The following is a 25,951-nucleotide window of genomic DNA, read 5'->3' as shown; positions in this document are numbered from 1 at the left end:
TTTAAAAGCGTTTATCTAGTCATCACAGTATCACAGCCTTTTGTGATTTTTAAGATTCCCCAAAGAGTGCTGGAGGAATTTTAGCGCGTCTTAAATAGAAACATGTCGTCATATAGAAGCATGTTGCTGGATTCAGTGGATTTACACAAGGAGAGAGTCCAGACAGAAGTACCAAATTTGTAATTAAAATCTTACCTAAGCCTGTGCAGGATCACTCTGTATTGCGTGAGAGCTGTGGGTAGCTGGGGTCATCTAATCAGAAATGCTGGTTTTACTATTGAGGATATTGGGGAAAATTTGTTGATCCACTGTGGTGAATGTATAAACTACTGTAATATCATTTCAAAGAGAAATATAAATGGCATATGCTGTAAAATAATTGGATTTTGTGTGTATAGGATTCGAATTTATTTGATTTATATTCTAGATTTATTTTTAGTTAATGTTTTCAAATGATGGCTGAGAATAACAAGGAATTTTTATAGCTGTACTGTGGATACATGATTGGAAAATGCTCACAGATACTGAACAGTTGTGTACAATGATAAATAGAACAATGTCAAGTACTCAGCCTGCTGGTAGGACTATTAATGGAACAAATACTGAAACAAGTAAAGCTGGGAGAGCTAGTGAAACCCATTTCATTTCCATTTCTTTGTCTTTCATAGAGGTTGTCTTGTGAGGAAGAAGTTTGTTCCTGGGTTTTGGTATTAGACCTGCCATTTTATTTTATTTTTATTTTTATTTTTATTTTTATTTTTATTTTTATTTTTATTTTTATTTTTATTTTTATTTTTATTTTTATTTTTATTTTTATTTTTTTAATGCTCATACTGCTGAAACTGGTGCTTGGAAATGCTGGGAGTAGGTGGATTTGACAATGGCAGCTGCAAGGGCAGGGGGCAGAGCTCAGTTTTTAGCGGTCGCTAATAAACACCAGTTTGGCGCCTCACGCAAAAGCCAAAGTATTGAATTAGACTTTGTTCAATGAACTATACTTCATCACTCTCAAATAATGAGTCAATCGAGTCACAAAACAGTACTTTATTAAACGGAGAAGAGGATAGCAGAAAGGTAACAGGACAACGGTCAGTAACTAGGTTCCTTTCCCAGACTGTAACGATAGTCGTTTGAAGTCCCCAACTCTGATTTCTTGAGAAGCTTCTCATCTCCTGTAACATCTCCTAACACGCAGTAAAGGACTGTCAGACCCACCTACGCCACGTCCATGCCTGGCCCTGCCCCAGCCCCAGCCCCAGCCCCATTGCATGAGCTGCCCACAACCCGCTCCAGCCGACAGCTCCTGCCCCACTTGCCACTGCAGCTTGCTAGTCTTGGAGATCTTCTCCACTATAGAAAAAACATACCAAAAAGACTACAGAGACCTCCTAGAAAATAGAAACTCTCTTGTCTCAGCTGTCTGTCTTTGGTCCGACTTCTGTATCCCCAAGCTGTAATCTGTTACCTTAATTTGTGGTGCCCGTTTGTCTCAGGCATGTTTAGCACAGTTAGTCTGCCCTGAATTTCACACACTATTACAACTCTAATTTCCTCCACCTTACGCTATACTTTTTTTTTTCTTTTCAAGGCAGAAAGCCCACAAACGTCATAAAAACACAGAATAGGGCTGAGCGGATTTCTGTCTGTTTGCTGATGCCTTTCTTTGGTGTGCCGCGCTCGCTCGCAGGGTCGGTGGTGCGTTCCTGCCCTGCCCTGCCCTGCCTGATTGCACTGCTCTGCAGGGCACGGAGATCCTTGCTTTCCTCTCTCAGGCCTGAGCCACCAGGTAGTGCCAGCTGCCCGACGAGGAAATATGCAGAGGACATTTAAATAAGGGCCTTTCATTTTCTGTAGCTTTGAAATGGAGCTGTTTCTTATGATGAATTATATCCCTTTATTTTGAAAAGTAAAACCAGTGAGACACCAGTCTTCTCCCAGGCTTGGAGCTGGTCTTCAAGACCCTAACGAGGAGCAGTCTAAGCACCCTCCTTTTCAGACCTTATAGCTCAGTGCATTGATAGAGAGGTAGTTTGGTGAGCCTGCAACACTATCTATCTTGTCCGCTTGCACCGGTTCAGCAGGCCACGGGGCGCTCTAGATACTGTTAAAACTATTCCCATTGTCTTGTAGCTTGTGGGCAGAGAAGGCAACCTTACTGTGAACTCACAGTTTTATCTAATGTGCTCTGAGCCAAACCAAATCGCTCAGGTATTGTATGTTCAGAAATGTGTTTATCCACAGGGCCGAGCTCGTTGTTAGCTTGAGGTGTGCAACCCCAGTGAAACAGGCTCCGGCATAAACCCTGTAGTTAAAATGCACTGCTGGCTTCCGAACAAGCCAGCCACCAACTATCAATATTGATACGGTGAAAAGAAAAACACGCCTGGAAACCGGGTACTGAAAGCTTAGGGAAATGCTAGCAATTGTGAACTTTGCACAACGATGTTGCTTAGTATGGAGAACAGTACTGTTTTTCCCTAAATGTTTCATTTAGGTAATGGACTAGACTCAGCCTTTACTTAATGAATTCAGCTACAAATGTTCTTTTTCCCTGGGGTGGCAAGTTGGTCTGCTGTGGTGGCTGGGAACAAGGAACTAGGTGTTCCTACGTTCCAGCCACATCTGCTGCTGGCTTGGGCCTACTTGATAGCCAGAGCAGTGCACCATGCTTAATTCTTAGGCTTTCCCAGCAGTAAAGGGGGAGGAGAGAAAGCGATTTGCCAATGTCATAGGGAGTATTGTGTAACACAACCAAAAGTGCTTTTTGTAATAGTCAATGCTGTTTGTGTATTAAAATGCTCCTAAGGACTTAATACCCAGAGACTATGCCCAGGTAAAGAGCAGAGTCTTCCGGCTCTAGTTGAGGCCAATGAATTTATGCCAGTTTATGCCCACTGCAGATCTGTCTCTGATTAGCCCCTTTTGCTGCTGAGGTGTTGAAGGAAATACATGTAAGGGAAAGCTGAAAAGGATACTCTTTTGCGGTAAGTTTGCAAAAAACTCATCATACGATCAGGCTGACACGTCCAGTTTCTTACAATGGTTTCTACTATGCGTGGCATTTACAGGTTATTGTTGCCTGTGTAGTTTCTCAGCGCATACATGCATTTTCAGTAGTGATATATTACAGTTCAGTGTCTATTGAAACTTTATGTTGAATAGAATTTTGTAACTTGATTACAAGAGTATCAATCATCCACAAATTTAATTAGCAACATACGAGCACTATTCGTTGTTAACTGCCAGCTATTATTTCCTAACAAACTGGGAGAGACGTGCTGAGAGTCGAGCGCTTTCAGCTGTCTGTTAGTAAATCACACTGGATGTCCTGTGACTCCATGAGATTCAGCCAGGCACAACGGAGTATTTGGTGTTCCTCTCATTTTCTCCAAATCCCTATTCTAGCTTGCCGCTGTCAGTAACCTCTCAATTGTTGCCTTCTTATCATATGTCTCTCTTCATTTCCCTTGTACCCTCTCTGTTGCCAGATCTCATCTGAATACTATTTTACCACAATCCACTGCCCGCTGAGGTCCGTACTTTCCACTTTCCTTTCTACTCTTGACTCTTCCCACAGGCATTGTATTTAACCTCTTAGGCATTCAGGGCTGGACACTTTGCTTGGAAAAGTTGGCTCTGATTTCCTTTAAAACAACAGCTTCTCCTTGTTTGGTGGAGTCTTCCAGCATTATTGTATCTTAGAAAGAATTCTGATTTCTGTATGTTTAAAGGAAACATTTCAGTTTTTTTCCTCTGGACCATGAGATACAAATAGGGGTTTATAATAACATTCCTAACACGGCCTGGCTATGCTACTTTTCCCATCTGCTTCAGATTGTAATCTTCCTGTGGAATGTTTTTTCCATGAGTTAGTCTACAAGTATTGCTTAGTGATATTTAAAACCAAAAAATTCCCTCTGCCTCCCTTATCTCTTGGACTCTGAGTGTATAGGCTATGATGCAATTTGAGGGAAGAGGGAGAAGAGGAAAGAGATATTTCTAAAACAAGAGAGGGCTTTGAACTCCTTAGGATATCTCTCTGGCTCTTCAAAATATGAATATGATTTTCATCAGAATTTGTTGTATTCAGACCTATCCCATTAAACAGTGAGTTTCAGGCTGCAAGTGCTGTGGACCAATTTCAGAAACAAGATCCTTCAGACAACATGCCAGTAAGAAATTACACAGATGCAAAACAATGTTCCTTAAAACACAGGCACAGTCACTGGTGTTTGAATACCTCAGATAAAGAGAAAGAGTCCAGTATGGTTTCATATGCTGCTCTACCCCTTACCAGCTGATGTGCCTTGGGAAATAAGCTTTAGAATGAGGGCAGATAAACTTTTTTAAAGGTTTTTTTTTTTTTTAACACAAGTACACAAACATGTTAATAGAATGAACTTCATAGGTTTTTTTTTAATGAGTGATTATTGGTTTAATGGATATTTTAATCAATACTTTACTAGGAGTTAATAGTTTGAAGACATGTGTTTTAACAAGATTCAGAATCTTACCTTTCTTAAGAAATGTCAGATAATCCAACAAAGGAATTGATTCAGCTCAATAATTCAAGTCAAAGGGGAATCTTTCTCTTAGCCCTGATGGAATGAGATCCCTGTGGGCTTTCAGTTATAAGATCAGAGCTATTATTCCAAAACCCTCTAGCACAGCCAATGACTATTATTGCTCTGTAGGTTTTCGATATTGGCAGCAGGTTGGAGAATTTTTACACACCAAAGCATCATTTTCATTTGTAGACAAGGCAGCCACTTCTGCAGTGACAATGATATTTTAAAGCTTTATATTCAGGTGAAACAATTATGAAATATTAAGTTCATAACAATTCTTATAGGTAGTCCTATGGGATCAATTAGAGAAAGTAATATCCCTGTCATTTCTGCCTGATGTTTAAAAACTATAACAGACCATACACGAAGGATATACTTTCTGTAGTTTTAAAATAATTTTATAATACCTTATTGTTTCATCTGTGGTTAAACATATGGCTATTTTATTTTGATTTTATAAAGTTTTTCTCTGCATATTAATTACAAGCATAATACTATAATTTTCAAAATCAAATTGATTTGAGGTAGGAGGAGTAAGGAGCTCTAATTCTTTTTTAACTTCTAAATGACAGAGCTCTGTCACATCACGTATTATGACATCAGTAAAGATCTTTTGTCCTATATGTGGGCTAGTTATAAGATGAAAAGATAGACAGCACTCAGAGAACAAGATGTCCTTCTGTCCTTCTGTCCTTCTGGTTGCTGTGTCAATGTATGGAAATGGAGGTCAAAGCCATTGCTGTGATTGCTGAGGTACTTATGTTTAGAGCTAAAATAAAGTGCAAAATTGATAATGTTGATGGAATGCATTTATTTGCGATACATTGCCTAGATGTCACGTACCTCTGTGTAAGATTATTTTCTGTCTAGGATGTGATACATGGTTAGCAAAAAAGAAACAGGACTTTTTGAAGAACATTTTACCTCATGATATAGCTTAAATCTTTTAGGTTTTGTTAAAAGGAACAGCCTGGCAAAGTGAAATAGTATGATTATTTTGTGATTTTAAAATGTTCATAAATAATATTTCCATGTTAAATGCTTCACTTCAGCATATGTAGTCAAAAGGGACTAGTAAATGAAGCTATAAGTAAAAACAAGGTGGAAATGGATTTTTCTGTGTTCTTTTTTCACTTTAGGCTAAAATAAAAAATGAATGTGAAAATGTAGAAAAAACACTTGATGTTCTTTAAAAAATTGATTTTAATAAAATTAAAACACTTAGTTCTTTAGTACTGCTATAATACAGACATTTTTGATGTGAGAGGATTTCTTTGGTAACGGTTAGCATTTATTATTTGGCATGTGGGGCTGGCAGGCTGGACCGGGAATGCTATTTAAAAAGCTAATGAAAGGTTTGATTGTATTTCAAGCTTGCCTTAAAGAAGTTCTTCAATAAAAAGAAAAACAAAACAAAACAAAACAACCCCCCTCAAACAGAGCGAAAGCCAAGCTTTGAAGTAACTTGTGTGGGTTGGGGAGGGTGTTAGAACGTATCACTGCCACCAGGGCCACGTTGGCTACTCTCTTCACTGCGGTGCTCTTTGAAAATAAGGAAAGCCCTATCGTTTGCCTGATCCAAACTGTCCAGTTGGTCCAAGCCCCCTTTGATCAGGAAAAAGTCAGTGTTTCAAGCTGTGCTCTTTATTTGTGTGGATAATTCCCAGCCTGACTGCACACGTGGTTGGCCCTTACAACTGCGGTGGCATTTAGCTGGGGAGATTTGAGAACAGAGTATCTTTTTGAGGCAGCCAGCATTTATCAAAGTAAAAGTTTTTGTTTTATTTAAAATGAGGCTTTTACTTTTAAAAGCAAGCTGTAGTGAAGTGCTTCTTTGGTGGCTCATGAACTGTGCCCTGCCTCTTTCATTCTGGTCACGCTGCTGGGAGTCTCCAGCATTAGCTTTAATGACACCACTCCGTTATAATAAGGGTAGCAGTGTATTATAATGAATTTTACATGGTGGTGGGCGTAATACCTACATCTAACCTACCTCGGGTTGCATTAGTGTCATGTGCAAAAAACATTTAGTTGAATTGGAGACCTTTGCTGAGAATCAATGATGTCTTATCAGTGAATAAGGCACAGGGCTAGGAGCCAGGTGTTTTGGGTTTAAGTCCAAAATCTGTGACCTTTAATAAATTTCTAACTCAATTTTCTCATCAATAATCGGAGATTATAATAGTCTGTTACCTGCAGTGTATGCTGGGAACGGTCTCTTATTAGCATGTGCCTGTAGCTTCCTTTGGTAGCTTCAGATGAAAGGTGTCACCGAGAAAGCGACATTATAGCAAAGCTCTGAAGAGTGCTGTGTCAGCAGTCCGGGAGGGGGACTCCTCTTCCTATGTGGGAATTAAATCCAGTGTTGGGAATAGCCTTAACGTTTCGCTAGTTGACTCTGACAGTCACAGAGTCTCTCATATCACTGTAAAAGTAGATCAATCAATGTATTTTAGCATTTTTAAATGAAAGGTGTCATGAAAAATACTGGCTAATCAAATGCTGGCTGATGTTCTAGGATTTGCTCCCTGCTTCCATTTTTTCCACCTAAAATTGCTGCCGAATTTGATATGAATCTGGAAATATGTTTGTTTCTCTCAGAGCTTATATTTCGTGTGTGTGTGCGCGTGTGTGTTTGTGTGTAAGTTTACAATTTACAATTTTATTCGATTCCATTTGGATACAACATCAGAAGAAAAGTATGTAGCAAGGGCGTATCATGCACGGCAGAAGCCCAGTGTAGCACTAGAGAAAGCATGCAGAACGTGAGCTTCGATCAGACAGGTTTCACAGTGTGCTGCAGAGGCAAGCTAAAACATCCACAACATGCAGTGCACGCAGCTGGAGAATATGTCAAGGAGAACAGTTTAAGAAAGGCAACAGCGGTGTTGTTTTGGTGTACAACACAAAGTATGGAAGATAACAGCAAGGAAGTACGCGTAATGTTGCTAGCTTAGTAGGTTAATATTTGTAGATCCGTAGGGAAAAACCTAAAATATAGAATTGACAAAAGGTTAAGTAAACAAAATTACTGGAATAATACTAAAACAATACTTGTGCCAATGCTAGTGTTGCCTGTGCTATTCTGCAAATCTAACAGTAAGGACATCTGCTCCACAGAATGGGGAAAGGCAACATTAAAGGTAGGCATAAACCAAAGTGCTCTCAGCTGTCTACATAGGGCGCAGCCCTGTAATTTGCTTGAAACATGTTAGAAAAAGTAAATCCCAATGTGAGTAGAAAGCATAAGAAATATCTAAGAGCAGGACACAGTAACAGCAATTTGCCTGGTGTGTTTAAAGGCACTGGGTGTGTACTAGGCCTTTGCAAAAATTGAAAATTGAGCTATCTGTACATGCATTGCCAGTAGCACACACCTGTCTGCATTTGCCTTTATAATAAAGCATAAATCAGAAGAAGAACTCCAGTGTATGGTACACTAGAAGACACACAGAACCATCTGAGTGGAACCATTCGCAGCAGAAGCCGGGGAGAGGTGAGGAGAAAGGAGAAACTACTGGTGGGAAAGGACTCCTTAGGCTTTAGTTATACTAGCAAAGCAGTACCGTGGGAAACACTGTGATCTGCATGTGCTTGAGGACGTAGTTTAAAAGCACAGCAATGCATCTAGGGTAGCAGAAGCAGAGTGTGCATCAGCCTGGATAAAGATAACGTAGGCTAATCAGCATCACCAAATGAGATGGAAGGTGGCACTTCTGTGTAGCAGCAGTAGATACATCTGTTTTGGATTTCATTTGCAGAAGAGAGATAAAGAAGTGAGTAAAGCACTGCAAGTCTTGATGGCGGTCATTTGTTGTGAATGGCGTTCTTGGGCTCTGGAGCAGCCTGGCAAAACCTAACACCATCACTCGGGAGACGCAGGGGATGCGAGTTCGAGGGAGTCGGCGGAGGAGGTGTCAGGCCTAACGGGAAGGAATGGTTCCACTAGGCACCAGCCTCCCCGGCAGAACTGAAATCCTTGCTTGGAGTGATACAGGGAGTAACCTACTTCCTCTGATTAAAGCTAGTTTATACCAGTAGAAACCAGTTAGCCTTTTCAAGAACTGGAGATGTCGATAAACAGTGAGTAGTACTCGCATAGTGAACTGTAGAAGACATTGCTTGAAGAGGGCAGAAGAATAAAAATAAAGAACTCATATGTTGCCTTGAAAACAAGTAAACAGTGTGTGGAACAGTGTATGGTGCCTGAGCAACAGTTGGAATAATATTCCTGCTGCAAGACGCCTCGATGGTTTATTGATCAAAAGCACTGACACCAACCAAGGCAAAAGTGCGCTCAGCTAAAGGAATTATTTACCATTTGTTGCTGCACATCACAAGTTACATCGATACATATAGATGGCGACCCAGTGACAGCTGGGAGAGAACACAAATCCCCGGAGAGCATGCTTGACAAACTGCTGGCTTTTGCTCTCTCCTGTCGTCAGCACATAAACCTCCAGCTGCAAAGATGAGACTCGAAGGTTAAAATAAGAGCTCTGAGAGAAATTCCTGTAGCTGATCTGGCCTTGCTTGTTGTCAGAGAAGAGCTTGATGCAAAAGTGGAGGAAAAATGAAAAGGAAGTACAGAGAACAGAAAAGATGATTTTACTAGTTCCTGCAAGTGAGCTGGCAGATGGACTGAGCAAATGAAGAAAATGATATTCTTGATCTTCTAAAAGAAGCAGGAGATATCGGCCCCTGTTGCTAAAAAAAAAAAAAAACAAAAAAAAAAAACCCCAGCAACTTTCCTGTCAGACTTTCAACGCAAAAATACTAAAAAACTGGAAAAGATTTAAAAAACTCTTAACAGAATTGATTTGACTGAAGAGGAGGACCTAGAAATGAAAATGAAGGAGAAAGCAAGAGAAATGCCTGCCTATATTGTGAGAGAGGTTCAGAAAGGAAATATTAGCCTGGTGCAATGCAGAATTTGGATACAACAAAAAAGAAATGGTTGTCGAATGTTCAAGTCAACAGATTGCAAAGACTGGACTATGTGAAGTCTGCGATAATTCACAGTTGCACATAGCAATGCTTGGGAGAAGCTGGTCATAGATTCATCTTTGTGCAGAAGAGACAACTATGTGCTGAGAATTGATTTTTGTAGGTTTTTTCCCCAACATCATTCAGCTGGACAAGTATTAAAGGCAACTTCTCCAAGAAACCTCACCATGGAGTTATTTGACTGATTATTGATCTTTATGTTGGATAGAACATTGTGATTGTGAGGGGTTTTGATGATTTGTAACTGGCACGCTGGGCAGTCTCGGCTACTGGAGCCCACGGCAGTCGCTGTAGGTGCCTGCCAGTTGGTGACAGCCGGGGCAGCCGTGTCCTCCCGTTCCTGGGTGCCCCGTTCCTGGGTGCCCCCGTTCCTGATGGGGCTGCCCAGGCACAGGCTGCATGCAGGGAGAAGAGCTTGCGTGGTAGGAGCCTGCCCTCGGTCGTGGTCTCGGGTTGCGCTCTCCCTGCTCCCCAGACCTTTCCACGTGCATTACAGGGTGACAGGCGTCAGTCCAGCCACAGGAGAGGAAGGATCACGGAAAGCTTTGGATTTAATGCAAACGTGCGTGGACACGGCTTGGCCTGCCACCGGATTGCGTGCCTCGCTGGGGCGGAAAGGTTGCCTATCGTTGGACTGGCTACGGATAAACAGTTACCAGGGGAAATGGATATAGTGGGGCCCTTATCTATTAAGCCTCCAAATACAGCAGTGTAATTGGAGGCTTTGCCTGCCCAGATGTTAAGAGCAGAAGGCCCTCTGTAATAAGAGATCTGAGGGATTGGGGTTAACTAAATAGGGATTTTATTGAGAAACCTTTTAAAATGCTTTGTGCCTTGAGTGACTTAACACGCACCCGCAGAAGAACAGCTCTCAGCCTCTCGCAGTTGCCTGATTCTGCTTGAATACAACCCTGGGAAGAAGAAAGGGAGACAAATTATGTGCTAGGTTGTGTTATAGTTCTGATGTAGTTCCCTGTCCTGCAAGACCAAGTGTCAAAAGTGAATCCACCTTGGCTAGTTCAGTAATGTGTCCTCTCAAATGTCCTATTTGAATTACTCTTGCATCCTAGAAGAGTGTATATTTTTCTCCTGAACTTGTGTGAGTGTAAATGTACAAAAGGAAAAAATATATTGGAAAAGTGTATGTAGGCATATCCAGATAGATTTATTTTACAAATAGCTATGGTTGATAAGAAAAAGCTTCCCGTGTTCTCAAGTTGTGTTTATTCTGTTCGGTTACTCACAGTGGATGCAGGATAGCCCTGAGTCAAAGTTACAGCCTTGAACTGTCTGCAAACCAAAATTTCCACCCTGTGTGGAAACTTCTGAAATTTCAGTATTTGTTTTAGTCCCAACTGGAAAATCCTGGGTTTTATTCCACACATACGCGCGCACGCACACACACACACATACACACATACATTCTTTTGGCCTTGCTCATTTAATTCTGTTGTTATCATTTTGATGCTTCTTCAAATAGATGACAGGCACTGTTTTGCTCAAAGAGTTTTCAATTTCAACCTTTAAGAATTGTGTTTCCTACTGAAAAGTTCGGTTAAATCACTGTATGTTTTGCCTAGTGCTATGTATGTTTCGGGATAAGCGATTTCTGATTAAAAGCCAGCCTGCCAAAGAGCTGGCTACGTTTTTCAGATGGAGAACATTTTGCTTTACGTTGTCAACAATGCTCTGCAAAAGCATGTGGTGTCAGCTGAATATGTGTATTGTTAGCACCCTGGAGACAGGGACGCTCACGGGGAGATACTCTTATGCCAGGCAGCTTTCTTTTCTAAGTATCCTGTAAGTGCTTGTCAAATTCAAATTGCTCCGAATAGCTTTGCAAAGCGATATGTCTTTAGCTACTTCTGTTCTTGCCCCTCAGAGCTTGCCTGTCTGCTTTTGTTTTTAGGGCCTCATTTGACCCAGATAGGAAGTGAACTAGGATCATTGTAAGGCATTTAAAATAATTGGGCATCAACATCTGGCATTACGGGTAGCTAACGGTGTAAATCCAGAGAATTTTTATGATGTCAGTGGCTATTTTTTCTAGTGTACAAAGCAGCTCCAGGTCATTTTGGCTGGGAAACAGTTTCCCAGTTCATTTCTAGAAAACATGTTTTCACTATAATAATACCTTAGAGTTTTTCATTATAGTGAAAATCTCTAGTAGGTCTGAGGGGAAAAATTAACTAACTCTACTGTTTCCAGGCACCCAATATGTTTTCCCTTTTTCCTGAATTTATGAGTTTTGGCAAAGATATCTTACAAAGTGATCATGTTTTGGGGTAGTGGTTTCTCTCGCTGAATCCAAAACCAACATATAACTGCTCATAAAGCTCCTATGTGTCTTCGGAGATGCACGCATCTGGCACATGGCTCTCCCCAAATCCTACTGATCTCTTTTCCCCTCTAGTATATTGTTCAATGTATAGGGTATTGAAGCAAAGTTTTATTGAAATAAGAATTACTTCCCAACTTCTTCCGAGGTTTTATAGAATGCAAATAGCCGTCCCAGTCAAAATGAGCAAGGTTTGGCTCTTAATGAAAATTATTTTATATGCATTGTTTTGTAAGTAGGTTAAAACATACATGGTTATGAAAGATGTTTGCTGAAAGACAGATGCTTAAATTAAATGACTCCCCTAGGTGTGATATCAGATTCCTCTGAGCTGTGAGCATTAGGTCTGGTCAGAGCGGCTATTTCCAGTCTGGAAAATTCTGTTTGTTATTTTGACACTTTGTTTTCAACTAAAAACCTAAAAATGTTGAAAATATGTCCTCCTAAGCTGAATTTAAAATGTCTTTTTCACTTTCTTCCCATTTTTCCTGCAATGCCCTCAGAGAATTGTCATTTATGTGGTGCATGTTCCCACGCTGCCCAGCTAGCCTGGGCCACATACGGAGCTCCAGGTGCGATTGCCATCCACCGAAGTGATGCATCCAGAGGGAAACCTGTCCCGGCCGCTGCTCCCTACATGGGAATGAGGACATAGGCTCATGTAGGGTATGGAGCAGGTAAACTAGGATACTCCTTGTGACCCTACAGACACCATGCATAACAGGACAAACGAAAACCTTCTGACTCATTTTAAGGGAGTGTGTGTGTGTGTTTGTTTATATTCATGTCATTTTCCTTAGAAGTTAAACCTTTTCTTTCTGTTATCCTAAAGGCATTTTCTTTCAAAAATTCTAATTTTTCTTGCAGACACTGCACTGTCTCTTCTAAAGTATTCAGATAGAAAATGCCTGAACAGTTTTACTGAAGATATACAAGATGATCCTTTTATCTGTGCCCAGTCTAATTATTGCCTTACTTTACTAAGTAGAAACTTCAGTGGGACTGATCAGCTCGAAGGATCTCTCAGACAGAAAAGTACATGCTCCATATAGGTTACGGTGACAGAATCTGACACTGCAAGAAGCATTTGCTTCTGATTTTGCTCTTCTATCTGTTACATCCGTTAAACTCTAGTGACGTCAGTGGAGTAGTTCCTGACTTACATCTGCGTGAGTTAGATAAGAATCAAGCTAAAAATCCTGCATTTATTCCCCAGGTATTTTGCCTCAAACAGTTTTAGTTATCGACTAGTATCTGTTTCTCTTGTTGTTACGGAGGGCTGGATAGGACTTTCCTTTCATGTTTTGTCTTTGTAAATTGGCTTGTCTTCTGGTGCTGAATCACACTGGTTGTCAGGGGCTAAGCAGCAGGTTCCTCCTAACCCCCTTCTGTTTATGGTTCTTTTTGATGGGACCATTATTTACTTTCCAACCACCTTGTAATCATGGTTTCATCTGAGACTTCAAGCCTTCCTTTGAGTACCACATCAACTACATTGTCAAGGCCTTTTTTTTTTTTTTTTATCAGTGTAGGAATTCAGCAGAGCTCAGCTCTTGCTGTCTCAGCAGGATGCAGAGAGTTTGAGTTATGTTTGGATAACAGCACAAGCTGAATTATGGCAGTAGCGGGCTCACAGGCCTCCCAGATTGGCTGCTACATAGTACTCTGGTTTGTGCAGGATTCAGCAGCTAAAGGATACACAGGTAAATGTGCCCAGAAATCAGCATACCGCACCTGTTGTAGGAGCTAGGTGCTGAATTCTTTGGGAATGTGTCATTTGTTTCAATCTATAGCGTTCAAATTGTACTTCCTTCTCCACATACCTGTGTCTTGGCCTATGCCAGTATTTTTGTGCCCTGTGAATGAATTTTATGAATGTAACATACATCATCCAAGAGGTCGCCTTGCAGCCTTCCTTCCCATACCTGCCTTGAGGAAGTCTTGACACCATTGCTGTAGTTTAGTTGCTGTTTCCCTATTGTGCAGAAACTATGTTTCATTTTAAATTAGTCAAGTGACCTGTGAAGTTTCCTTGGAAGGATGCTATGTGATCTAAAACTGAAAGAGCAAATAAAATGTTTTGTATTCCTCAATGTTATGACTACTGTTTAGCAAGTAAGCAAGGTTTTTGATTTTTAATTGCTTATTTCTGCTGATTTGCAATTGATTCGTGACTTCAGCTATGTAGCTTTGGGCATTCAACTTCGGGTACCTTATTTATAGAAATGTTGAAAATCTTGAAACATAGGTCCTATTAAGCAGTCTAAAGTTGGACACTCCAAACTTTCAGACACCATAAGTCACTGGTTCCTTTGAAATCGTTCTCAACTATTATGCCTTCACCTCCACAGAAGTTAGGTTGACTTAAAAGATGTGTTTAACAGGGTGTTGCTAGCTGTAGAAATGCAAGCCCTACCTACCATGCCAGGGTAATGATTTCGTAATTATACACAGATGAAAGTAATCTTCATCAGCCAAAACTTGGCTCATATGGGCTTGACAATTAAAACCGGAATTCAGCTACTTTATTATCTATAAAGAATAGTTTATGTGGCACCAAAATTACAGCATCTCCTTTTTTGAGTATAGAATTAACTTTCTGAAATGAACAATTATATTAATTCATTTATATGTTAAAATTAATTAAAAAACAAATCCTTTAAGTATTTCAGAATCGACTGTGAGATAATTTTTAAAATTATATTAATAGAGGGATAGTACAAACTCTTTAAACTTCCTGAGAAGTCAAAACTAATTAAAAGCTTACAGTAACTACATTTTAAACTTTTTACAATGTTCTTCCTAGCTTAAAATTCCTTTTTCAGCAGAGAGGCATGAATGATACTCTTCTTCTAAGAATACTTCAAAGAATGCCTTCCTTCCAAATGGTAAATACCTATTCAGTATGTTTCCATTTACATAAAGCAGAGGGTATAGGTGTTTTCTTGTAAAGCGTGCTACTCAGAATGCCTGCCGCATCCTGTTGGGAGCGGTGTGATGGGACAAGGCTGACAAGAGGCTAGCCGTCTGTCCATACGCCCTCTGGCTCTGCTGCCCGCTGAAGATGGGCAAAGCAGAAGGTGACTTGTAGGACTCCTGTATCTCACATCACTTCAAGGGCAGGCTGAGTTAAGGCATCATGTATATCATGTCTGCACATCGTTTGTGTAACATCAGGCTTTTCTGAAAAGGATCCTGTGACTGACTTGTCTGCCCTTTATTGACTGTATGGTGTGGCTGACATTTGGGCCAAAGATGCTGTGCCTCACACATCTGTACTGCAGGTCGGGACCAATTTTAGGCCCGTGGAAAGGGAAATCCAACACAGGCGGCACCTTTGTTACCCACTGTGTCTCTTGAGTTCACCCCCAGGTGCTGGCATCTGTCAAGGGGACTTCTACCACCTTGAGCCTGAATTCAAGATGGTCTTGGTGTATTCATAATGCCCTACCCTTTAATAATGTAATACAGAAAGAAAAATGAAGATGTTTTTAAAAACAAGATAATCTAATACAGAGCTGTAGACAGTACTACTATTAATCACAGTTATATGCCTGGTGCGTTGCATTACCATAGCTTACCCCTGCGCTAGCTTCATACTCTAGCGTGCATGTGTCTGCTTAAACCTTTGACTCTAAATTTCTAATGCTTCCTTTTCAAAATAATTAATATATTCTTGTAATGTTTTTGCCTGTAGCCTTCTGCTGATAGTCTCAACTCTAGTTTCAGGAATTTTTTTTACTGAGAATTTTGTTAGTATAGTTGAGTGCCTCCATGTAGACATGCTGTCAGATCAGTTCTCCTATGGAAAGCTTCTGCCGACACAGGTTGTAGAGGAAGGGTGATGATGGGGTGCCCTCTTAAGTCAGCACTGCATCAGTGTACTGATTTTAACGTGATTGGTGCACTTAACTCAGTGAGGTGCATTTGAAATTCCTACCTGTAGGCCTTAACTTACCTTGCAGAGCTACAGATATTGTTAACAACCACAAATGTGTCGAATCCCTTTGTCAGACTAGCCGCCGGAACTTATATCAGCAATGGCCTGCAGTCTTGAGGCAGCAGGTGTAATCAGCTGAGGTTAATGATGCTGTTCCATGGGCTCTTAGTTAAGTGTGTTCTTAGTGCTTTGTGGACAGATGCCTGGGAGAGGAGAATAAGACAGTTTCTGAAATGAAAGAACTCTCGTGAATTAAAACTGAGTTGACCCAAATCCTTGGATCCAAACTTTCCTGAATATGTTTAGCTTGGGGCCCATCTCAAATAAGAGGCAATGAGTAAGGCAGCACGTTGTCACCTAGTGGAATTCAAGATTGCTGGAGGTCACTGGGGTAAATACTGTGGATGAACTTTTAATAGTATTCAATAATTTTCTGACCTTAGATAGTGGTGGTAACCGTAATTGGATCTCTCGCTACAGGGTATAATACAGTCTCCCGTAAAGTAAGGAAAGAGTTTGTACTTTCTGGTGCTTACTTTGCACTAAGATCCTAGGTAGTATAGTTAGCGGACTAAATAGGCAACTTTTCTGATCATGTGTGTTCCTGTAGGATTAAAATGTAAACTAATATTCAAGAGAGAGTTCAGTTCTTTAAAATATATGAAGTAGAACTCATTTTAATACTTTAACCAGTATTAAGTTGCTTTTTCTCATAGTGAGGTTAAAACCTAACGCATATGTTTTGGGAGCTGTCTCTTAATATATGGAAATTTGGGGATACACGCTTCCAATTTCCAAACAGAGATGTACCATATTTGAGAGTGTCAGAAAAAAATTAAATTTTCTTGAAAATAAATAAGGGGAAATCTTCTAACTCTTGTTTACCTTGCTTTGACTGTTTGAATTTGTAATTTTTGTCCTTTTCTTCCTTAGGACTGGAGTCTGATCGGTATTTTTATCATTGCCTGATACGCTTATTAAAACAATCTCCTAGACACACTAGTTGGGCTTTGAACTTGCTCTTATTTTCATTCCTATACAATAATAAGTAAAATTTTAGGAAAGTAGCAGTCCCTACAGGCAAGATTGTGTGTGTGTGTGTGTGTGTGTGTGTGTGTGTGTTTAAAATCACTTTTAATGTGATTTTGGAACACCAAAAGCAATTGTGAGAGAAAAATATGCAACCTGAACCAGTTCTTGTTTATTGAGGGAGTAGGTTAGGTGACATGGTAGATTAAGACAGGCAGCAGGAGGGGAGCGCAGTTAAGTTTAATGCTAACTGGCACACTTTCTGCCTCGCTAATCTGCATATTACAGAAGAACTTTTCTGTCAACTTACTTTCAAAATTAGGCTTGCAGCGTGAAACTTCAATATAAAGAAGAGACAAGCCCTGATTTCACCTCCATAAGCTTCAGAGTAAATCAAGAATCATTTTAAGGAAGCCAGTGGACCAAGTTCTTATGTGATATAAATCGGCATTGGGTATAATCAAGCTATTTCAGTTTATACAAACTTAGAATCAGCTGGAATTAAGAGCTGAACAGTCAAGTAAGTGTGACTAAAATCAAGTCAACAGGTGAGAAACCTGAAACGGTATCTTTAGCTAAAGCTGTTTGAGGACAGGTTTGATGATGACTCCTGGACAGTCTGATGAAGTTTCTACGGATTTATGGTGGTCTGAGTGAAAGTTGAAGCCTGGTCCAGTTGCTCTGTGAAATTATATTTTCCCCTCAGTGGAAAACCCACCAGCATATTCCTGTCTCTGAATTTCATGGGTTTCTATCAGTGAAAGAAGTGTTGATAGCTCAAGCACTTAGGCCTTTTTCAGTGTTTTGAACCAATTGCTTGACTTGTATAGCAACTTCAGAAATCAAGTGTTCCATTTCAGTCATCCTAGGGATTCGTAGTCTTGGGTCAAATGTGCCATATCCTGTAGGAATTACAAGTCCTCTTCTGTGTCAGTCAACTGAGAGTATGAATATTTTCACCCCTTGGCTACACAGCCCTCGTAACAGCTTATGGGGTCTTATCTAAACATCCCTTGCTCAGTCTCTGATGTGTGAGTCAGTAGGATGAGTGTCACACAAGATATAAGATGTGTTTATGTTAGATTTCCTTCTCCTTCGGGGGGGGGGGGGAACCTATAAAGAGTGAAAAGTGCTAATTACCCCTTTCCAACTCCCTTAACAGCACTAATGATTAGAAAGCTTTATTTAGATAAAACCAAAGAGATTCTCTGTGTTTTCTTAGAGGAAAGCATTTCTTCCTCATGGAGGAAATATGACTTTCAGAGGCCAAAACGCTTGGCATTTCATACAGAGAATGAATCCCAGGGCCGTGTGTTGCGGCGCCGTGGCCCCGTGGCCTCCCTGCTCTCCATGCCCTGTCCTGCGCTAGCTTGGCAGGGAGGGAAGCGGAAGCCGCGGGGATTTACGGTGCTGGCTGGATCGGCATTTGCTAATGCCTGCCTGTGAGTTCTCTAGAAGGAGTCGTACCATGGTGGATGGTGCCATTCCCCTTAGCGTGACCCCACGAAGCCCTGGTCGCGGGCAATTCAAATTGCATCCAGAGAGTCTGTAGGATGGGAAAGGAGAGAGGTGCAGGGCTCCCTCTTTGCCCCTTGAGGAGCCCGGGAAGGCCTCTCTGGATGCGGGGAGGGTCTGCCCCATATCTTTTTTCTACCCTCCGTCTTTTCTGCTTCTCCAGAGAGTTTAAAAGTTCACAGGAAATAGCTGGGACCTACAGAGGTGTACTGTTTTTATAAAATATTACATGTGCCGATGGAGGGCATGTGTGTAGATGGAGGGAGCCTGTTCCACAGTTCTCGGAGGAGTTAATACGGTGTCCTTATACGTCTCAAAAGTTTATTTCAGAAAGATTGAAAAGTAAAGAAATAACACATCAATGACGCGGTTAACTTCAACAAGCTGTGTTGCATTTAACAAGTCGAGGGAGCGCTGCTGTTTTGTTACTCGGTGGGTGTTAAGCACACCCAGCGCGCGTGCAAGATGCAAGTGTCAAAAGCACGCGGTGAGGAAGGCGGTTCGTTGTGCGGAGGAGACGAGCAGTGAGCTCCTGCTCGTTTTGTGCACTTAGGGAGCAGCAAGGTAACGTAACGCACGCTACAATCCCACCTGCGGTGCTTCTCAGACCCACTAATTTCTGCGTGTTTAGTCTGAAGGTTTCCTTAAGAAACGTATCCACTCACAGACGGCCTGGATTTTATTCATTGCATGGAAGTAACGTTTTGCACAGACAGAAATAACAAAAGGAGGAGGCGATGCTGAAGCCACTGAGCGCAAACACGCCTCGGTGAATAGAATTCCCTAAGCTTATTTAGTACCGTGCACAATATGCTAAACAAAGAACAAATTGCTGCTCTGAAGAGCTTGCAGACATAAGAACCTGGATCCATATGATACGCTGAATAATCTGTGCTAGATAAGCCTTCTAGCTGAAACGTTCTGAAGAAGTTTTTAATTGGAAGGAGCAAGGGGATGTAAGTGGGAGTTATGTGTCTATCATTAGCAAGAGAACAAATGGCTCCAGCTCTAACTAATGTTGACTACAATAAATTAAAATGAAAAGGAACAAACTGACACTTGATTTAAAGCTTGAGATGAGTGTTAATTTGAATTTTCTTGCTGCACCTGGCAGCAGGATTACTTAATTGGACTCTTTGTACTTCATTTTTTCTATTTTAAGATACGTTAGGTTACTGCAAGTTCCAGAACAACAAAATGTAAAAAAGTCAGATATTTCAAGTCAGATATTGTTACAATTTGTTATTCTGTGACTTGGAATGGAGTTTGAGTTGCCCCACCTAAACATCCACACCTCGCCTCTCCTCTGTGTCTGAGTGTTGCCTTCAGCTCTTCCTTTTGAACATGTTGCTGCTGAAAGGTACCCCACGCTTTGCCTGTGTGGCTGTTGCTTCGGGGCTGCTTCCAGTGACTGTCAGGGAAGCTGAGCTCTGCAAAATATTGCCGAGCGGGCAGGGCCAGGCTGCCATCTGTCCCCACGGATGTCCCTGCAGGAACACCCTGCTGTGACGGTGGGTAGGGTCTGCTCAGCTGTAACTATTAAGTGATGGTTAAGATTGAGGAATTTACTGAACATGCTTGTCTTTAATGGGAAGGGAGAGGTAAGGAAGGATTCAGTGGAGGAAAAGTGCATTTAATTTTGAATCAGAAGCTTCAACTTTACACTTGTTAGTGCAGTAGTGTGTATTACAGCTAAATTAGCATGCTTAGTTGATACTTCTCAAGAGCTTTTACAGCAGTGTTGCTTAGGCTGCCTTTGGAAATCAGTTTTGAGGAATGCCAGAGGAGTTACAAGATAAATTATAGTAAATTACAGTACAAGGACAGGCGGTGCAGAGTTTTCCTTTTTCACACTCCAGAGTCAGGTAAGAAATTTCAGTTTCTAGTGGAAACAGAATTCACTTCTCCAAGTCCCCATGAAGTCTCCTGACTGTTCAAAGTTTGCATCGTCTCTGCTAGGATTTAGTGCCACCATAAGCTGCAGCTTTTCTGCTGTGGGGAGAATACAGTATTGAGGCAGGGACCTTAGGCTGACTCTTAGCTCTTCATGTTTGGGAAGTTTGCGAGTTGAAATGTTGCCTCATACGGTGCCTAGCATTTCTCATCTCATTCAGCTTCCCCTCTGGAGCTGATCTAATCTTTTCACCATAGCATACATCACAGTGATGGGTGGTTGTGGGTATAAGAAGGCTCACGGCTGCTTGTTCCATACGTAAACTGAGCAATTTGACTATAAATAACATCAGCAGCATGACCCTAGCCCCTCATCCTGCCATTGTGAAAGAGCATTTTAAGGAATATTTTTAAAGGCAGCATTTCCATATCCTAAAGCATTGTCAAATCTGCAGTGCCCTCCTTGCTTGCGTAAACTTTTACAGTAATAACATTGGCAGTTCAAGCAAGCAGAGTTATTCAGTTCTGTGCGAGTCCTGGGATGCAATGAAATTACGATGTCAAGAAATCCAAGCCGTTCAGCTTGAGCCTTTAGTCAACCACAAGCACTCGCTGAAAACAAATAAGGTCCAGCTTTTGCTAGTGAACTCAAGCATTCTTCTTGGATGTGAGGATGCGAGTTGAGAATATTATGTTATCAAATACCACTCCAGCTGTAGAATTCCACATAATGCAATTCAAAACACATTCAGTATTTCGGTTTCTTGCAATTTTCCGTGATGTCCATTGTAGCAAATATTTCTGAGATAAACAAGCAATGAACCTGTCACTGAATGAATTCTGTTTGTTCAAAAATGTAATGGCTGTCCTTGCTACAAAAGCAGTACCATCAGCTTCACAAAAGATGAAGCAGCAGGAAGAGAAATTGCACTCATAATACATTTCTGTAAGCATTTGTATTTTAAACCCAATTTTCTGACAGAGTGTATGTAACAAGTACAATATTTTTAGAATCATTTTCTCTAGTGATAAAAGAAATGAGTACAGTTAAAAAATTGGAGAAAAATTATATTTTTTCATTTAATGTGTATGACAATCCAGCTGAAATATTGGAATGCTTCATGGAAATTAGACTGTGGATTGAAAACGCCTATAACTAAAACCAGAGGTTATTAGGTTAAGGGAGAGGGAGACTTTTGCCGTGTTGTCAGTAAGAGAAACTTTTTGCCAAGTACCAGAGTCACTGATGGTCAATTGCTTAAAACTGGGTCTAAGTCCATCCAGCAGAGACAGTGATGTTTGTTCTCAGGCAATTCCATTACAGTTGGCAGATGTAACGAGAGAGGGTTTCTTGCCTGTTTTTTCCCTGTTTTCATGAAATTTTACAAAATATAAGTTAAATAGTTGGCCTATTTCTTTTTGGAGAGTGAGCTTGTTCTGGGGTGCCCAAATGGGGTGGAACTGGAGACTTTAAACAGTTGAACTATTTTGCAACTGGAAGAAGCAATCGAGATAACAGGTTGCCCCAAGCAGCTCTGGCCAAAGCAGCCAGTTACCTGAACTCGTCACCTGGCAGGCTAGATGTGAATTTAAGTGTGCAATAGCTTCATTTGATCAATCGACATGTCCTTGCAGCTTTGCAGCTTCATGTTTGAAAAAAATCAGGAAGAGAAAACAGAACAGTGTCTGTGTGGGGGCTTAGAAAGAGCAAATAAATAGCTAATAAGCCGGTGGCACAAACCGAGTCCTGCCACAAATGGTGTTTCATAGCTCACCCCCCCATATATCAGGGTACAGTACTGTTCAAAAACGTTATCATGCTGCAGCATTTCCTTATATATAAAGGAGGAAATAACTGCAGTATTTTAGATGTGATTAATGAGGTAATTAGGTATCATTAATTGAGTTACATAAGGAGGCACATTTGATGGGGTGGGAGGTAACATTTTTTCCAATTAGGAGGCCTGGAGCATGGAGGCTACTGCAACTACTGACTAGTTATCTTCAAGGCCTCTCTGAAAAACAGTGAAACTGGGTATCCACGGGAATCCCCTGCAAAAGAAGCGCTGTCGGAGGAACTGCTACTCTCCTCATAGGCTACTGCAGGTGGATGTGGGATGTTCTGGTGCGGGGAAAGGGCATGGGTTTGGGGGAATCTCTGGAGTCACGGCACAAGACAAGACATCGGAGCTATGGGAGGGACTTGTCTTCTTGTGGATGTCCTCACTGCAGCTGCTGGGACACACAGGGCTTTGGGGCATGGACTTCCCTGCCGTTCCTGTGGACAGCAAATACCCCCAGGCCACAGTGAAGTGATTCAGAAGATACTCCCTAAGTGGAAATTAAAGAAGCCCTGCAAGTGGTTTTGCACTTTGGGGGTAGCATCTGGTGTAGTGGGCTAAGGATAGTTTGCTTAAATGGGGACAGTTTACAGCTCGTGGTGAGTATGGTCATTTGTTAGATTGGCCCATGTTCTGGACTGCATAGTGTGGACACTTCTATCTGTATACTTGCTTGAGGGAAGGAGATAGTGCTGTGATTTTTGCTTTGTTTTCTCTACAGCACATTTGCGGCTATTAGTGTTTTCTTATTTTTTTCCTTTCAATTCTGCTCATTCACCATCCCTATAAAATAAGAACAAAAATAATTCCCGAAGCAAGGTTGGTACAATGTACTTCTAGTATGTTTTTCTATAGTATTTAAGATACAAAGGCCTTGCTAAACTTTTCAGAGATTGCTTTCTTTCATTGTCTTTCACATCCCTAGTGAGGTTTCTAGGCAGTACTGAACTGAAAAATAACAATAAGAGAAGACAGTATGTGGTGCATCCCCAGCAATCTTCGGTCTTTTGCTCTCTCTGTAACTGTGGATAACACACAGGTTACTTTTTGTTCATGGCAAACAGACAAAGTGTGCTACACTGGAAGAAAGACAGGTGTTGGGTGTAGCCACAGAACGGATAAATGCTCCCCTTTAAGTTCCTTGCATTTTCAGTTAGACCTTGCAACAATATTAAATTCAAATGCAACTTCTAGGCATCATCGTTTCATATACTATCCGTCCTAAATTCCTAAACAATCTTAAGAGTTAAAGTAATTCAGAATATAAAGTTAGATTCATAAGGCAGCTGACCTTTGTCTCTCTGTGCCAGACTAAACTCTGATTGAACATTACCAAACTAAGAAGGTGTTAAAAATCTGAATTATTTTGTCTTCTCTGTGCACTAATAACTGAAGTCACCCATAAGCTGCCCAGGTCATATTAGAAACACCTAATATCTCTAGTCAGACCTGGTAGCCCTACCAAAGCTGTTCTCTGGTCATCTATGAATTGCTGTCTGTCTTTTCTGAACTCATGGGCTATGTGTGTACAAATAAATATCAAATACACTGCAGAAAAGTATTAGAGGGGAGGTAGCAAAAGAATTTGAGGGTTTGGTGAAGGCTCCAGGACTGGGCAGGACTATAGCTAGGTTTAAGCAAAGTCCACTGTATTGCTGGTCAGTAGCTAAGAGCTTCAGGGTGATGACTCTTTCCTCCTAGATAGAGCCTGGAGGAGTTGATAAATGAGCAGCTAAATAAGGATGAAGGCTGATAAACAAAGGAGTCTGCTAATTTTTATATTTGGACAGTACAGAGTTAATCTAGCTTTTACTGTCTGGGATGGAGCACCAAACAGATAACCTTGCCTTGCCTTCTTTTTAACTTACTACTACCTCAGTAGTCTCAAGAGCTCTTTTAGTAGGCAGAATCAAACATCTCTTATGAATTGCCTCTGCTGAGCGAATTACTGAATGAAATGCTGTGGCTTTCATTATACAGGAGATCAGACTTGAAGATAATGGCCTTTCATAGGCCTTGCTGCCTATGAAAACCAGTACTTCTGTGGTTTTAGAGGGTTAAGGATCAGGAGCCAGACTTCAGTGTTGTGCCCTAGATAGTTACCTCTCCTTCTTAGTCAACTCAGCAATGCTATGAAGCCACTATATCACTAGCTTGGTTCTCAGATGAAAAAGAGATTTGCAGCAGTTTATTCTTTTTAAGCAAAGAACCAGGGAAAGCAAGGTCTAATATAACTTTCTTTTCCCCAAGATAACAGGCAAGATGGTGGTGAAAAACGGAAACCAGTAAGTAGTGGCTGCTTCCTGGGTTATGCTACTGGCTCTGTTTTTTGCTTTGGGCATAAAGCTGAAGATACACCTCTAATGCTATGTCTTAATTTCATCATCGGTAACTTGCTAATAGTTTATATGCTTTTCTAAAGTGCTTTACAATCTTGCATGAGTGCTTTGTAAGACAGGGTGTCATACCATAGTATGCCACTTTTATTTTTTGGGCATAAGTGACTACCAGTAATTTGTTTGACACATGGACCGACTTTCATCATCTCCACTGGAAGCAGTGTGTGAACAGTAGCAAGGGAGGTTGTGTGAAGGGGAGCAAGGCTGTGTTAAGGGAACAACCATGGCAGAGGTGTGTCACCATCTCCTAAGGCAGCAGCCCATTGCCTTCAGCTCCTCTCCTTTCCCTGACACTGGGAACAGAGCAAAGAGCGGCTGTGCTTTTAATAGCAACGTACCAGATTTAGAATTCCTTTGACCTTTTGGTTGGAGGAAAATACCATACTCAAAACATTAATTTAAAACCAAGAGTTTCTAAGAAAGTATAAATAGTGAGTGAATTTTTTTCACCAATAGTAGGGCCATTTCAAAGAACAAAGATGCTTTTATATTTTGTGTTTGACTGGCTTGTAGAAAATCTGTCTATTCCTGTTCTCTCTGCACTAACACATCAGATGATTGTGACTCGTCCTGTCTGCTTGCATTAATAGCATTAACTTATGCTAAATGTTATAACACATCATATCTGAGGCTTCTCATTCCTCCATTGCTGGACTATCACAATGAAACTTTTAAGGATGTGTGTATATTTTGATTCACTACTCGATCAGCACTGTGTTGATCCTCCAGCAATTTTTAGAGCTATTTATTTGTTGCATATGTGTTGCATGTGCTTTGGCTTTTGCTTTTAAATTCCCAATGGAATTTTCAAATTCATCTATCAGAGACCAAAGGTGAGCTGGTATGGAAAAAAGGAAAAACAAAAGTGGAACACTTGAAACGTGTCCACTTGTTGCACCAAGTTCTCTCCATTAAGACCAAAACTCAGGAGGGAAAGATGGAAGAAATCCACAGTTTGGTTTCTAGCTGTGGATTTTCCAAGACAGAGAAACAATCCAAAAAAAGTCTTGGGGAAACTGGGCAAGAACTTGTTTTCCAGAACTGTCCCGACCAGTGCAGACCATGTGGTGAGTCTAACACAGGTACCTTTATTAGTTTCTACTGCAGCCAGTAGAATAAAATGAATAGTCATATAGGAATAAGACCAGGTGGGAAGTGTTATGATAAATTGTTTTTTCTTTTCACTATAAAATGCCATTTTTAAAAATTGTGAAATTTATTGCTGAAATTTAATGGATGTTTATTGTATTTTTTATCTACAAAGTCTCTCAGGAAATGGAATTTGTGGTTGACATGAGATAGAGAAAAAGACTACTTGATCTGAAATGGGATAGACTACGTTAGTCCCTGCTCTGAGTCATGTTCTTTCATGTTTCAGTGGAGTGCCCAAACCGGGCATCTACTACTTTGATTTACTATGA

General features: G+C 40.8%; 1 protein-coding gene across 2 annotated transcripts in view; it reads left to right on the top strand.

The window, feature by feature from the left end:
• NCKAP5 (NCK associated protein 5) overlaps positions 1-25,951 on the top strand; it is a 416,795-nt gene that overhangs the window by 50,324 nt on the left and 340,520 nt on the right. The gene's annotated exons all lie outside the window — the stretch shown is intronic.

Source organism: Struthio camelus, chromosome 6 (genome assembly GCF_040807025.1).
Source record: "Struthio camelus isolate bStrCam1 chromosome 6, bStrCam1.hap1, whole genome shotgun sequence".
NCBI lineage: Eukaryota > Metazoa > Chordata > Aves > Struthioniformes > Struthionidae > Struthio > Struthio camelus.
Note: the sequence above shows the minus strand (reverse complement) of the source record. Positions and strands in the feature narration are given on the sequence as shown.